The sequence below is a fragment of the Camelina sativa genome, chromosome 11 (assembly GCF_030686135.1).
Source record: "Camelina sativa cultivar CO46 ecotype springtype chromosome 11, ASM3068613v1".
Lineage (NCBI taxonomy): Eukaryota > Viridiplantae > Streptophyta > Magnoliopsida > Brassicales > Brassicaceae > Camelina > Camelina sativa.
The window spans coordinates 5,798,029-5,813,308 of record NC_141890.1 but is presented as its reverse complement, the minus strand read 5'-3'; positions in this window follow the sequence as shown (position 1 = coordinate 5,813,308).

Sequence of the window (15,280 nt, the reverse complement as noted above, 5' to 3'; positions counted from 1 at the left end):
AAATTACAAATAATCTTGAGTTTCACAAGAAACTGAAAGTGCAGTGCGAGGGTAGAAATGTTCCTTCTCAAACAACCTATCTTAACATAGGCGAGAAGTTTCAATTTACAGTTAAACTTAAACCACTTATTTTGTATCAGTGTAACTTATGGCAGGTAAAACTAAATTTTAAATTTTATATATATTTCTTTACATATTTTTAATTAGGGATGTTTTTTTTTGGTATTATTGAAACATTTGAAGATTTTATAGAATAAATCCCTGCTTTTGATTTTTTTTTTTAGATCATTTAAAAAATAATTTTTTTTCATATGTAATATTAGAACTTTTCTTGATCTTAAAAGGTTGGCTGAATTTTTAGACAATTTTTTGTTGGTTTGCTTTTAATGCATTTTATTTTATATAGAATCTCCTCAATTGTTTGAAAATTTTGGTTGATTAAGATTAATTCAATTATTCACCAATACATTATTGACTGTACAATAAAATTAAACAATTTTTGTTTTTTTTTTTGTTTCAGGGACCAAACTATAAACATCATGTGTTTTTTCGAGTTTTATATACACCTGGCGGTGAAATATTCCCTAATGTGTATATGTGGTTTGCAACAGAACAAGGAATATATACCAATGGGATGTATTGGACGGGATGGGATACTCCAACAAAACAAAAATAAATTGCTCCAGTCAATACACTTACAAGTCAAGTCAATGCAACCAAATTTTGATTCATACATCTAATAAAAACTGAAAACTAATTACAAGTTTTATGTGCAATCTTGGTATTGTTGTATCTTGTTGAAGAGAATGATACTAGAGTTTTAGATTATGAGCTTTAACTTCAATTTGGCTAATTTCTTATATCATATGATTTAATGTTTTTGTTTATAATGAATTTTTTAATTAATACAGTATACAAGATTCATAGTCTTGTAAAAAGAAGTATTAAATGTGATAAAAGGTCTTTGACCAAAAAATAATTAAAAAAATAAAAAAAATGTGATAAAAGGTCAAAGCATTAAATACTAAAGAAAAAAATAATTTAAAGTTTGTAAAAGTAAAGGAAAGAAGAATAAGAAAGAATATTAGCAAATGTATGAACAAAAATATGTTTATGTATATATTAGATATAAAACATTGTAACACATTTATACCCATGTAAAAGTTTATTATACCTAAAAATGTTTTACAAAAAGAGAAAATGTTTACTAATTTCTTTTTTTTTCTGATGCTCGTTTTCTTAAATTATGTATGATGATAATTACATAAAATTACAAAATTAGACATTATTATATATGTAATTAAATTAGTAAGATTAAAATTGTATTTTTACAACTTTAAAAGCTTTATTAAAAAGCATTGAGCTATTGAGCATATGCTGCATATAAGGTCATTTAGAAGTTTTATATGCTATTTATTTTTATTTTTTTACCGTGATTTTATATGCTCTCTTATATACAGATATTATGCTCATGCCCATAATAATAGAAATTATTAATTTTCTAAAACGTAGGAGATAATTAAACAAAAATTTAATTCGAACAATAACAAAACAAAGACGGAAAATTTTACTTTAGAACAAAACATAACGATGAACTTAATACTGTCAAAATAAAAAAAGGAAGAACTGAATACATGGTCTACAATTTATGAAAATTTAAATGTGGCTATATCAAAAAAAAAAAAAAAAAAAAAAAAAAAAAAAAAAAAAAAGGAGAAGAAGAAAACACCTGCATACTGGATTCCACGACTTTTTTGGGTCCATTGACATTACCCTATTGTAACACTTAAGGCCTGATTTAAAGTTTCCGAAGCTGGTCCATTGAGTTGAATAAAAAATTAAAAACTAATCAAACTTCTAAAATTAATTTATGCCAGGCCCATTTTTAGTAGAGCAAATCTACAACCAAATATGCTATGAAAAAGGCCGCCAAAATTGTTAATATAGGATTTGCACTATTTTTTCGTTTTCCCATTCTTTATTGATTTGATATGTCGATATTTTAATTTACAAGAACAGTTAAAATCTTGGGAAGGAAGCTATGAAACAGAAACTCTTGGTACATATCCGCACGAGAATTTGATTCACCAAGGAGAGGACATGCTAAGCCAAATTATGAATAACCTCATAAAATTGTTGATGATACGGTTAATGTTGGAGTTGTTGCCTTCAAATTCCACAGTTTTGTATCCTATCTCGATTGCATAGCCCACGATAACGCAGACCATTCCATTTTTTAGGTTTACATCGTTTCAATAATTCTGCTTCAAACGGAATTTTTATTTTTATTTTTTTCTTTCTTGTTGACAATAGAGTAATAAACCATCATATTGTACTGAAATATGTCCGTGTGGGAAGTAGCGATGTAAGCATCATTAGATTCTCCATTATCTCATTTAAGAAAATCTTATACACTCTGAATTGTGCTATTATATTATTTTTGCACTAATTCCGTAGTACATCAGATAACATTCTTATTTTCTCTTAAGTCAACTCTCAATTATACTTAAGAAAGATAGCTGAGAATTAATTTCAACTCACCAGTGGTCCCAATCCAGTTGACCAATGTTGTTTGATTTGATTAAGTAAGATCACTAACTAAATTTAGATACTCTAGATATCATATAATATTACTATTAATTATATACAATTAAAAAGCATGTATTATTACATGAGAGAAAAAGTATATATTACCCCGCACCCCCCACACCACACGTTTGCTATTATTGACCAAAATCTAGGTGGGCAAACGAAAATAGTAACGCGTGTCATTGATTATATTACCTTATGTTCGATATTTTACGACAACTTAAAAATAGTAACGCATGTCATTGATTAAACAGTAAAAAAATTGACAGATAACTAAACCATGATGATTGATGTATACTATAGAACGTAGTTGTAGTATGTTTTACCGTTGAGACAGACACCAATCCAAAAAAAAAACAAACAAAGTGAATTGAATAAAAGCAAAAAGACGAATTTAAATGTACAACACTCAAATTTTAAGCGTTTTTTAACCCAAATTTTGGATATTTGAAAGTTCGTTGATGATAATTAAGTTTTGTCAGTGTTACAAGTTTTGCAACATAGGGAAGATGAAACTTCTTATAAATATGTAGAACATGGAGTATGTTTATCACTTGGCTTTGAGTTGGAGGTTAATGAAGTTTAATTTCAAAGTGGGGTTTTGTAGAGATTAATGGGTTAAAGAACTATCATCTTGAAATGATTAATTAGGGAACTTGACCTAACATAACATATAAGAGATAGATGTATCTTGTTTTTTGTTATAAACTAAAACTGAACAAATACAAATAGACTAAGCTAGATGAAATTACAGTTGTGTTCTAGTATTTCTAAATTGTATATTTTTAAAACTGTAAAATGCCGGATGGAACCAGAACCAAATTTCCAAAACCGGAATGCGATTTAAATTGCAGATGTATGTTCCTTACATAAAGGTTCGATGTGAAAAGTTATAATTTTTTTATCTCATTGATTTCAGGTGATTGCAAAAACTAATACTAAAGTGGTTAATCATAATCATATATATATATATATATATATATATATATATTAAAAGGTCGAACTTTAATTTCTTCGAACAACAATTAGAGAAGACTAAATTATATCGACCCCTCCAAATCTTATCCAAATCTCGTTTTCATCATTAACAATAATCGAATCTTCGTATCAATGTCTGATTTAGTTAACTACATAAGTTTTTTTTTTTGGGTTCAAATTGGTAAGCTTTACTATCTTTAATATTATTAGAAAATACATTATAGTACTACTACTACTACCACTATGGTTTGCCAATCCACATAGCAATATATTATTTCTATCGTTGACGAAATTTACGATCTTTATAAATTCAAATGACTGTCTACTTAGATTATGACACTGTTTAGTTTAGTTTTTTTGTTTTTGCTGGTAAACATGTTACGAGACACTGTTTAGTTTTCATCACAACGATTATATCATATGACATATTTCGCACACATAATATGACCGGAGACTATCGAAGAGGCTTTCGTTGATTTAAAAGGCACATGATTACAAACGTATACACAACATTTTCTTTCACCGAATTTATTAAAAGCATATTTTTAATCGTCTCTGTGTAAGAAGAAAACAACATATATTTTGACTTTCCGGACTTTATTTTTACGTTGCTTGTAAAACTCATCCATAAACAAGCCATTTAGACGACATTTTAGTTGCCAAACTACTAGGCTATATAATACATGTAAATTATAATGATACGTGATTGATTAAAAATGCATAAAACATGACACACGTAGCATAACAAAAGTTCTACCAAACAAATATCTTATACGTTATGATTTATATGAACCGTAAGTTAAACCTGAAAAACGGGTACAAAGAACCTGTGTGATTGTGTGTTTATATGATGTTAATCCTTAAAAATTCAAAGTTAATGCAAGACTTTTAAAATTTGTGTATATAACGCGAATAGAAAACAATCACAATTTCTTCTTTTATTCTGTTAATGGGTTTCAATAACGTACATCTGATCAGACTAGCGTTCCATAATATATTCAAATTCGCGTCTGAGAGCATTGCATTCCCATAGGGCCATATAGTCTTTTACATGTTTGCTCATCTGCAAACCGAAGAGGCACCACGTACGATTCCCACTAAAGCACTGTCGAAAGGAAAATAAAGAGGAAAATTATAAGCTTTAAATTGTTTTAAAAATGAAACGAAATCTATTGCCAGGTAGGACCAAACATTTTGAAACTGATTCATCGCTCCTCAATTGATAAATTGGGTTGTTTATTCATATGATTGCATTAACGAGTCAAACTTTATGGCTTTAAACTCATTGCTGATTCATCTTTGAAAATATAAGAAATGCCGTAAAGACGCACCTTTTGGCTCTTGTTTTCACATCTTTGTTCGTTGTTTGTGTCATGTTGGGTTCTGTTTATACTTGGAATACATATTTGATATTTTTAGATACTACATAAATAATTTCTGTAGCGTCAACAAATTCAAATTATATATTTTTTTCATAGCAAACATTTTTTTTTTTTTTGTGTGTTATAGCAAACATCTTTCAAACCTTTTTATACCGTATAAAAAAAATGTAATTTTGTATTATTTTTATATCATTTTGTGACTGGTTAAACTTAATGCATTATTTAAATCGGAATATGTTAATAAGATATATACTTGCAAAATAATTTTCTGATTAAAGGCAAAAAGATTAATCAAAACCGATATCGAAAAGAAAAAAAAGGAAAGGAGTTATACAATCTATCTACCAAAACCGAAACTTTCTAGAGCCGTCAAAACTAGGACACGTGTGTATATGTAGCCTCACGTGTCACTTAGTCAACGGTAAGTAGCTTAATTAAAACAGCACAGCTAAATAAACAAAACAGCACAGCTAATATCGTATTAGACCCATGTGCGATCCTCATGCACCATTTAATTAATTCGTATTTAAGAACTTTTAAAGCCTGATTAGTGTGACACTAAGAAACAGAGGAGCGTGGGACATACGTGTGGAAGATGCCGAGCGTGTGCGTTCCATTTTTATTTTTTTTATCTCAGTCTTTGCCTTAAAATGCTTCTATTTATGGTATCATATGATATGTACTTTTTCCTTATCAAAAAGTCTATATATGGTGGCATAAACAGAAAAGTGTATATGTATGTTTTCCTTATATATATTTATATATACATTTGTGTCAGTGTATGCATGTGTGCATACAGTGGCCGATCTAGAAAAAAAGATTATCCAAAATTTGACTAGAATTAAAAGAGAAAAAAGCTAAAAAAAAAATTTAGGAATTGAAATATAGTTTAATGAGAAAACTCTACTTTTGTTTTCTTTTTAAACTAACTTTCTAAAAATTTGGTTAATAACTTGTACGTAACCCAGTATTATTAAAAAATATGGGCTTGTAATGAGAAATTAAATAAAATAAATTGAGCTTTTCACTTGTGTTTGTATGAATTAGAAGAATAATAAGTAAAAAAAAACGTTATAAAACAAACAGAGTACTAGAGGCATTTAACATATATTTATCAGGGGCATAATTCAAAACTGTTATAAAATAACATTAATCTCAGAAAAATTGACGGTGGCAACTGCCCCTCTTTAGTACAACGTGGATCCGCCCTTGTGTGCGTATATATGATTCAACTTGATGATCAAATCTAGATCGGAAAATAAACAAGATTAAAACCGTTTTTTTTTTTTTTTTGTATAACACTTCTTTAGATAATTCAGAACGTTACTAGCGTAGGTCAAAACTATTGTGCAATATTTTTTTGAATAATTAAGATTTTGATTACCAATATAAATGCTTCCAACGTGCGTAAAATACACAACCCCGAGTAATAAGGTTTTGTTAATTACTATTAAAAAAAAAAGCGCGTACAAAATACAAACTTAGTTTAAAAAGAAAAGAAAAAAAAGAGAGTACCTATTCCTCATATGAACAAAATGATGTTTTATTGCTTGGCTTGGATTGGATTCGTGTGGACGATGAGCTGTGTGTACAATAGGAAGTAGCTGGCTACTTACATGTATTAACATATTTCTTGATATATTCTTCTTTTTCACTTTTTACTTTTACGTAACCCCCATGCATCACGTGCTTCATGACTCGATTTGTTCCTCTTCCTTTCCAACTTTGTTTTCTTTTTCCTTCCAATTTTGTCAATCACTTTTTCCATGTCATTATGTTATAATAATTCATGACTATGCTTTATTTTTAGAAACAGAAATACAGACTAATTTTTTGTGTGTTTATGTGATGCATGTGTGTGATTCATCAAAATTCGAATTTGCTGTGTAAAAATTTACATATGAATAGATTGGTTAATGTGATAACATGTTTCAATGAGATTATGGCTCTTCCTAACCATTAATTTCGATAGAATCACATTGTAGCTAGAGCATTTGGTTTGGTCAACTCAACTGATCGACTCAATTTTGGGACGGGCCGGATCGATTTTTGTTTAGTTAGCTCAGCATGTATTATGTTTTATATTTTTCTAACTCCATTTTTTTTTCTTTTGTCAACATTCTGTCTCCATTCTATTTGGCAATAAATAGTTTGTTCATGTTTTTTAATCTCATTTTTCCATATAAATTTATAACATAACTGTTGATAGAAAAACGTATAACATATTAAATCAAATTCATTAGTCAAGATGTCTGCATCCGATAAATATAAGCTTCAATGTTTTTTTAAAACAACGTAACTAGCAGTATACAAATTCGTGTGATGTCGATAATGTTAATTTTTGACGATGAGATACCGCCTAACAAGACGACCTTTTTGTAATTAAAACAGCCTTTATTTCAATTTTTTTTAAACCCTTAATAAACAAAAACAAAGAATCAGTACTATATACCAAACAAAAAAGTCAATATTTTTTTGAGTATTTTCCAAAACCCAGTTGCTTCATTCATTGGATGAAACCACTTATACAGTTATACTACATACACAAAATGATTTTGAGCTTTCGTATAGGTTAACTTAATAGACAATAGTTACACATTAGTTTATCACTTTAGTTGTTCATATGAATCAGCGATCATATCTAATTTATATTATAGTCATGTTTATACAGCTAATTAATAATATATCTTTTTATATATATGAGGCTGCTTTATGTATCTATTGATCGTATATACAATGTATTCTTAATTTTAAATACACACGTCTAGCGGCTCTGCGTGTATATGTGTAATTGTACATATAGAAAAAGCAACTATTGCGACCAACCAAACACATGTTGTTAAACGCTGGTACTTTTAAAAAGTGCAGTTCTTTAACTGATCTGTCAAGTTTCAACTGAAAAATACTATAGTATACTATTAAATCATAATTAATTCGTCATTAACTTCGAATATTTTACGTTCGCCTATGATTATTTCTTCGTTAAACCATATATTATATATTTCTTTGTTATTTTAATATAAAATAATTTCTACCTTTTTCAAATCTGTCTTTCTTTTCCAGATTTGGAAAAGTTTTGCTCGAATGGTTGAGACCGAATGGTGTTAAGCCGAGTCATTTTTCCAATATCTTTTTAGTAATTTTTATGTGCATCGCATCGCCGACCGAACTACTTATTAAATTCATTTGCAAATAATTGCCCAATACAATACTAGCTATAATCAATTCAGTGTATTACCCTCTCGTGCAGGTATTGGTTGGATTTATCAAGCTATAGAGCTCGTAAACTATATAATTTGTATCGAAAACGGAAAGGTTCTGTATAGTAACATATGATTTCGAGACATTTTGTTAGCTAGTATCACTCTATACAGAAATCAACCACAATTATTATTTTACTCATAGACATTTTATCCTATTAATTCAGAGTGATATTAGGGCTTCGGCTTCTGTCATTTATCTATTGTGGACGCTTTAGCGAAATCCGATAAATCTAAAATAAAAGCTGATATTAAAAGAAAAAGTAGTTGTAACTTTGAAAAACAAATAGGAAGTTAACATAATCCATTGGTTGCATCTCTGTAGCACAATGCAATATATAATTTTGTGCATTTTATATGACTTTGGTATTCACATGGTAGTTGCAGATTTTGAGTTAGCATGGGTTATATAAAGGATCCAAAAGCACAAAGAAAATACATTTGAACTTAATTAAGCTTATCATTCCAATCGAAGCCCATCCGTTATATACAAATATGGTGCATATATATGTATAAATAAATAAAATATATACACATATAAGCTTAATTTATATATGCCTTTAAATTCATATTTTAAAAATCTTGTGAACAGTGATGTTCCATCTGCACAATGTTTTGTAAAGTGGGGAAGAAGATAGCTATATGGTTTTGAGATGTGTTATATTTTAAGTTATCTACGAAAGACTATAAGTGTCTAAAAATGGAATAATGGGCACATGCATAGTGTGGAGATCGAAAAGGATCCACTACATACTTACTTTATCATTTAATTCGATCTACATATATGTGTATTCACAAATCATATACATTATTGTTATACAAAGCTGCTTGTTGCAAAATTTAACCTGTAAAGGGATCAAAATATCGTATCTATGTGTGTATATCCACAAATATACATTGGTATGGTGAGGCAAATTAAAGCGAGGGTTTTACGTCAGTGAAGTTGTCACCACTGCATAATTATTTTTGAGGTCAAATTAGTTTTGTAATTTTGTTGAACAGAGATTCTACTGTTTTTTGTTTTGTTTTTTCTTACCTTTTCTTCCAACTCTTATCTTTTTTTTTTATTTCTAAAATTATCTTTGTTGCAATGTTGATTTTTAAATAGTTTGATTTTTGTTAAAATTGTTGGTTTACTTTTTGTCTATATACATTCATACAATTATTTGATATTTGTCTTGCGCCTTACACGGGTTTCGAACTTATCTAAACAATTAAAACATATATATCATATACTTTACATATACAAATATAAATATACAATCCTCATAGTTATATACTAATATTTATTACTCTGAAATTATATTTAAATGTAATTTTTATTTAGTTAAAGAAGAAAATCATTGTACATGAATTTATACCAAATACTAGTTTGTTTAGTTTTTATTTATTGGGCTAAAGGTTTTTTGTATTTATTTAAACATATTATATGCAAAAAACTTAAAATATCTCAAATGAAATAATATGAGAAACTTATATAAAAAGGAAAACTTCAAATTTAAATCTGTGATATAATAAATGTGTACATATATATATATATATATATATATATATATATATATATGTGAGTGTTGACAACCAAAATATATGTAGATGAATATAAAATATTTAGTCTTTTAGAAATTTAATGACATGTTTATTTATCACTAAAATGTTATGCCATATAATGGCCGTAGATCAAAGCTAGGATTGATTTTAAAATGATATGTAGATGCATAAAATAAAAATCTTGGTTAATTTCCCACTTGTGTCATACAAACTCTTCGATTCGTAGTTGTGTGTAGAGTTTTCAACTTGTCTCTACAACTAGTACCTTTCCCTTTCTACTATCAATGAAAAAGCCAACCACTGAGACACTTTCTTTTAATCTATTGCATTGCCTAGTACTATTTATTGGTCATCAAGTAAAGCTCTTTATAAATCACCATTGCCTGAAAAGTATTTAAAAGAGCTGATAATTTATATAAAGTGCCCTTTATATGATTGTAAAAGGTAAAACAATGGGGAATCTCACATATATCAATCAGCAACAAACAAACCATATGGTATTAGGCAAAGGTGATTTTGATAGATGGTAATGTTAGTACTTTTGGTAACCGTAAGGTAAATCATTGAATGGATTATGTTAAAACATGACATCTACAAAGATAGATCAGCGCAAAATTAACACTGAAACTCTAAAGATCTAAATTTTATAGACTCACGTGGTAAAATAATAATGATATTCAAATGCTTATTGTAACGTCAAAACAACAAAATCAGTTACTTAAAAGATAATATTCTAAAAATATTATACGGATGATATATTATCATTGATTGCGTAGATCCCGGCCGTGATCGCCATCTTTGTAATCTCTCAACAGAGTTACAGAATATAATGTTTACCTGTATTTTCTGTATTTAGACTATAATGAAACTCTTCCCATTGTCATGTCTCTTTCAAACCAATTGATACAATCTATCCATTTCAACCTAATATATGTATGGCATAGTGCCGTTGAAAAGCTATCGAAACAAGTCTTATATATACGTCGCTTATTTTCGTAATATTTCTAGACCGAAATGATTAAATGTTAGAAATTTCAGTTACCACAAAAAATACGCAGCAATAATATAGCACACTTAAGGAAAAAAAGAAAAGAAAAGAGAGTCATACGTTGAACTCCATAGTGGAGAAACGTAGCTTTAAAAGTCAAATGAAAATATCCAAATGGCACTCGAAAAAAAAAAAAAAATCAGGTGTAAAAGTAACACAACATATATAATTACAAATGACATCATAAGAAGAAGAAGAAGAAGAAGAAGAAGAAAAAGGTAGCGTAATGATGTGAATACATGAATTGAAAGATACATAAACCCAAATACATCGACATTTATGAAGAATGCTCCGTGGAGGACCCGCAAGAGAAAGAAGAGAGATTGTGGTGGTTCGTATAAATAGAATCATAACCGTGGGATCTCGTACAAAAATACAAGATCTTACGGCTATGAGGAGAGCGAAGAACATGTGATGTATCCAAAAGTGGGGACCTAAAAGAGAATCGAAACGGCGCCGTACAGGACTAAAACGGAGAGAGGACGTCCTCCGTAATAGCAACACAACACAGAGTAGAAAAAGTGTTTTAAGTCTGAGTTGAGAGAGTGTGCGTGGTCCCGACAGAGAGAGAGCTGACACAATTAGTCACTTGTCAGTTCCGAATCGTCAGTTGTCAGAATTGACCCTTATTTATGCAAAAATACTCCATTTATCGCTAAACCACCAGTTTTAAAAAATCTTTCCCCCCCCCCTCCCCTCTCTTCTTTGTTTTAATAGCTATATATATTTTTTTCTTTTTGACGTAAGACTATTTGGTACGGTAAAAAACTTTAAGTTACTGCATGCATAGATTTTTCTAAGTTACTGCATGACCAGCTAAAAAGCTCATACAAATAGAATATAAAATCTAACAGAAAATTATTTTGTAGAGGGGTGTGATTAATTAATTAACAAATGTGACAGTCGTAGAAAAACAAAATATCTCTAGATGTTTCTCTGTATTATTTCAGGAGTTTCAGACAAGAGAAATGCAAACGGAGAAGTTTTCATCAATGAATTATTTCCACCAAATGATACATACATTCTTTCTATATAAAATGTATAAGATCGATATCTTTTCTTTTTAATTTCTGTGTTTATTTTCACTTTTGGTTGCATCTACGTACTAACTATATCCATATTTGACAATGAAAATATAGGACCTTAATTCATAAATTCTTTTGGTTCGGAACAGCTGTTGATATATGTTAAAACGTAGATCTCAAGTTTTTTTTTAAAAAACTTTAGTTCGGAGAAAAATATCTAAACTCGATGTAAACTTGAAATATATTTTGAGGTTTCAAATATAACCCAAAAATACCCAAATTCAATAGATGTTTATCCAAACCCAAATTAGAAACCTAAATGTATCCAAATGAATCATATTTCTCTAGATCCAAAAACTTGAAAATCTGAAATACCCGCCCGAATCCTAATAGATAGCCGAACGCCCACCCCTAATTGAACTTACGAATAAGGACAATCTTCCACACACAAAATGGTGATGGTCTAGTCATAGATTGAAAACATTTTTATCTTTTATAGGAGTAAAAATTTATATCTAGTTTTTTCTTTCCTGTAATGAATGGACCATCACAATAGCTCAACTTATATACGTTCGAGTCTTCACTCTCCGGAGAAACATTATTTGGTTTTTTATATTTGGTTTGTTTACTTTGGAGTTTTGGTCTATGGAAAATCAAACAAGCAAGAGAAATCATCTTTTATGAACGTATATTAGTAGAAGATAAGATAAAAACGACAAATCAAAACGAAGAAAAAAAAGTATAAACAGTAGACGGAAATCCGAAAACACTGCTGTTCAAGATATGAAATGTTTGATTTCTGAGGAGGCGGTCCATAGATTTAAGCACTATAGTCTAAGAAGCCAGCCAATCTTATCTCATGACTCATATAGTCTCATATATATAAATTTTTTGGATATATATATATATATATAAAAATCATTTGGAAAGAAAAATCTAGACAGTTTTTGAAAGGATAAATGTAAAATAAAAATTGCATGAGAGAGAGGGCACATGTCCCCTTTTAGCCTTCTGTTCTTGAAAGGGAAGCCAAAATAGTTTCACTTGTGTATTTTCTCAGCCACTGTTCTTATTTGGGACCTCCCTTCAAATAAGTAACTTTTTAATATAATATATATATTTTACGTGTCAATTTCTGTATTTCGTTCTCATTATATTTCTTTTGGTATATTTCATTTAAAGAGAGTAGAAGAATTTCCAAATTCCAGCTGTGAATTTAACCCTTTCTCGATCGAAAGTCTATTTTGGCGTTTGTTCTGTGACCATCCTCTCGCGACGTCACCGTTTTCATATCCATGCAAAATATTTTGAGGAAAATATATATCTTTCCTCACTTTTCATTGAATATATCTACCTTTTATATACATATATTATAGATATATACATTTCTAAGATTTGATCGAAACATTTTCTGTTTTGATAAAGATTGAAACAATTCTATGTTTTAAACTGAGTAAAATACAAACAAACATACAGTTAAATAATCAAGTCCATTCCACGAAACAAATTCTTTTATTATTACATCCTGCATGACTATAACTAATCTTATTTTATTTATTTTGGCATTATTATTGTTGTTGTTGCTGCAATATTAATTGATTTTGATGATTGTCAGCATCATAATGAATATGAGAAATGGGGAAACAATATACTATACCATTTGTACTATAGGTCAGACTTTCAACATTAATTCTTGATCAAGAAACTGGTGGAATGTTATCTTCTTTCATATAAATTGTCCCCTACCAAAAAGTATATACCATAATGCATGACCAATAATGATGGATTACGTATAGGCCCATCGTTGAAACCAAACTTCTCATTCATTAATGTATATATATTTTTTTTAATGAGATTTTTCATAATTATTTTCAATCGGACTTAACCCTAGATTTTTTTTTTATTGCATCACCGCAATTTGACTACTTATATGGGTTAATTAGTTAATGCATCATATGTTAATCTAACTTTAATACAAGTGACATATTAATATGTCTTAAACGGTTTACATTTATTGGAGGACAAATTTATATTGGAACACAATATATATATTTAAGAGGCAATACTATACGTGAACAGAAATGAATTGTTTTAAAAACAATTATTGGAACGTGTCAATATGAAGGTGAGAATGGGGAATATTTTTTAAAAATCAGAGGCTTACTAGGGCGAGGCCCCCTCTATGTCGTGAACGCTCACAGGAGCCTTACTTATTTTATCTCTTTGCTTCAAATCTTATCGACGGGAAACTTTTATAACCCACAGAATGATTGTATAGATCACAAACCAATAATATACTGTCATTACACATAATATTTTACGAAGCTTATCTCGTACAACATACTGTCATTTAAAAAAAAATCGAATTCTTGTTATTATAATTTAAAATGAATTAACTTAAGGCTGATTTCTTATCAAGAAGGGCATAAGAATGGGGTTTAATATTAGATTTTCTAAGTTCCTATTCTTCATTTTTCTAACAAGTTAACACATAAAATAAATACTGAATCATAGTTATAATTAATATATCAGCTATGTCAAAAATTTCATTAATATATCAGCTTTTAAAACCTTTCCATATATTTTAATTACTGTTTACTCTTCATAAATTATCATTTTAATTTATGTAATAGCAACCCCCAACTGCATGTATAAAGAATAAACATTTTGCAATTGTCAACATTACTACAAATCTATAGATGTCTATATAATTCGTCTATGAGGAAGTTATATATTTTCATTTAATAAATTGGTTGGAAAGGTCTTTAGTCAAAGAAAAGCCATTAATAGCTGGAGATTTAAACTCACACACATGTTTCTTAACATACAAACAATTTACGAAGTATATAAATCTAGGACTTAAGTTGCTGTTTAAACCTAATTTGTTCACCGGATGGAGACAAACATGAAAATAACGGTTAAATTAATTGTAAGCCATGGTTTACAAGCTATTGTTAAAGAGAGTCAAACAAAACATTAATAGTATTACTTTTGGGTCTTTAATTATACTCATGATCAAGTAGTAGTATTAGCTAGTGTTAATTAATAATTATAGCTCACTGAATCACCCGTTTGGCAATCAGGTTCTTGATATGAATTATATATCCAATTTATTCGGGTCAGTTTTTACTCGAGCTTTTGATTCAGTAAGTAATGGAAGCGACGCTATTTTTTGGTTTGGTTCATATTTGTGGTACATTTGGTTTTTAATTTCATATATATATATATATATATATATATATATATATATATATATATTATTTTTTAGGAAACAAAAAGCATACATGTTCAATAAAATCTTCATTTAATATATTTGATTAAATATCATATGGATTTATATATCTGTTGAAAATATAGTGTATTTAACGGAAATAAAATCATAATATATATATATTTTTTAAAATACTCCTACATTTTATTGTGAAGAATAAAAGAAAATACTTTTTTTTT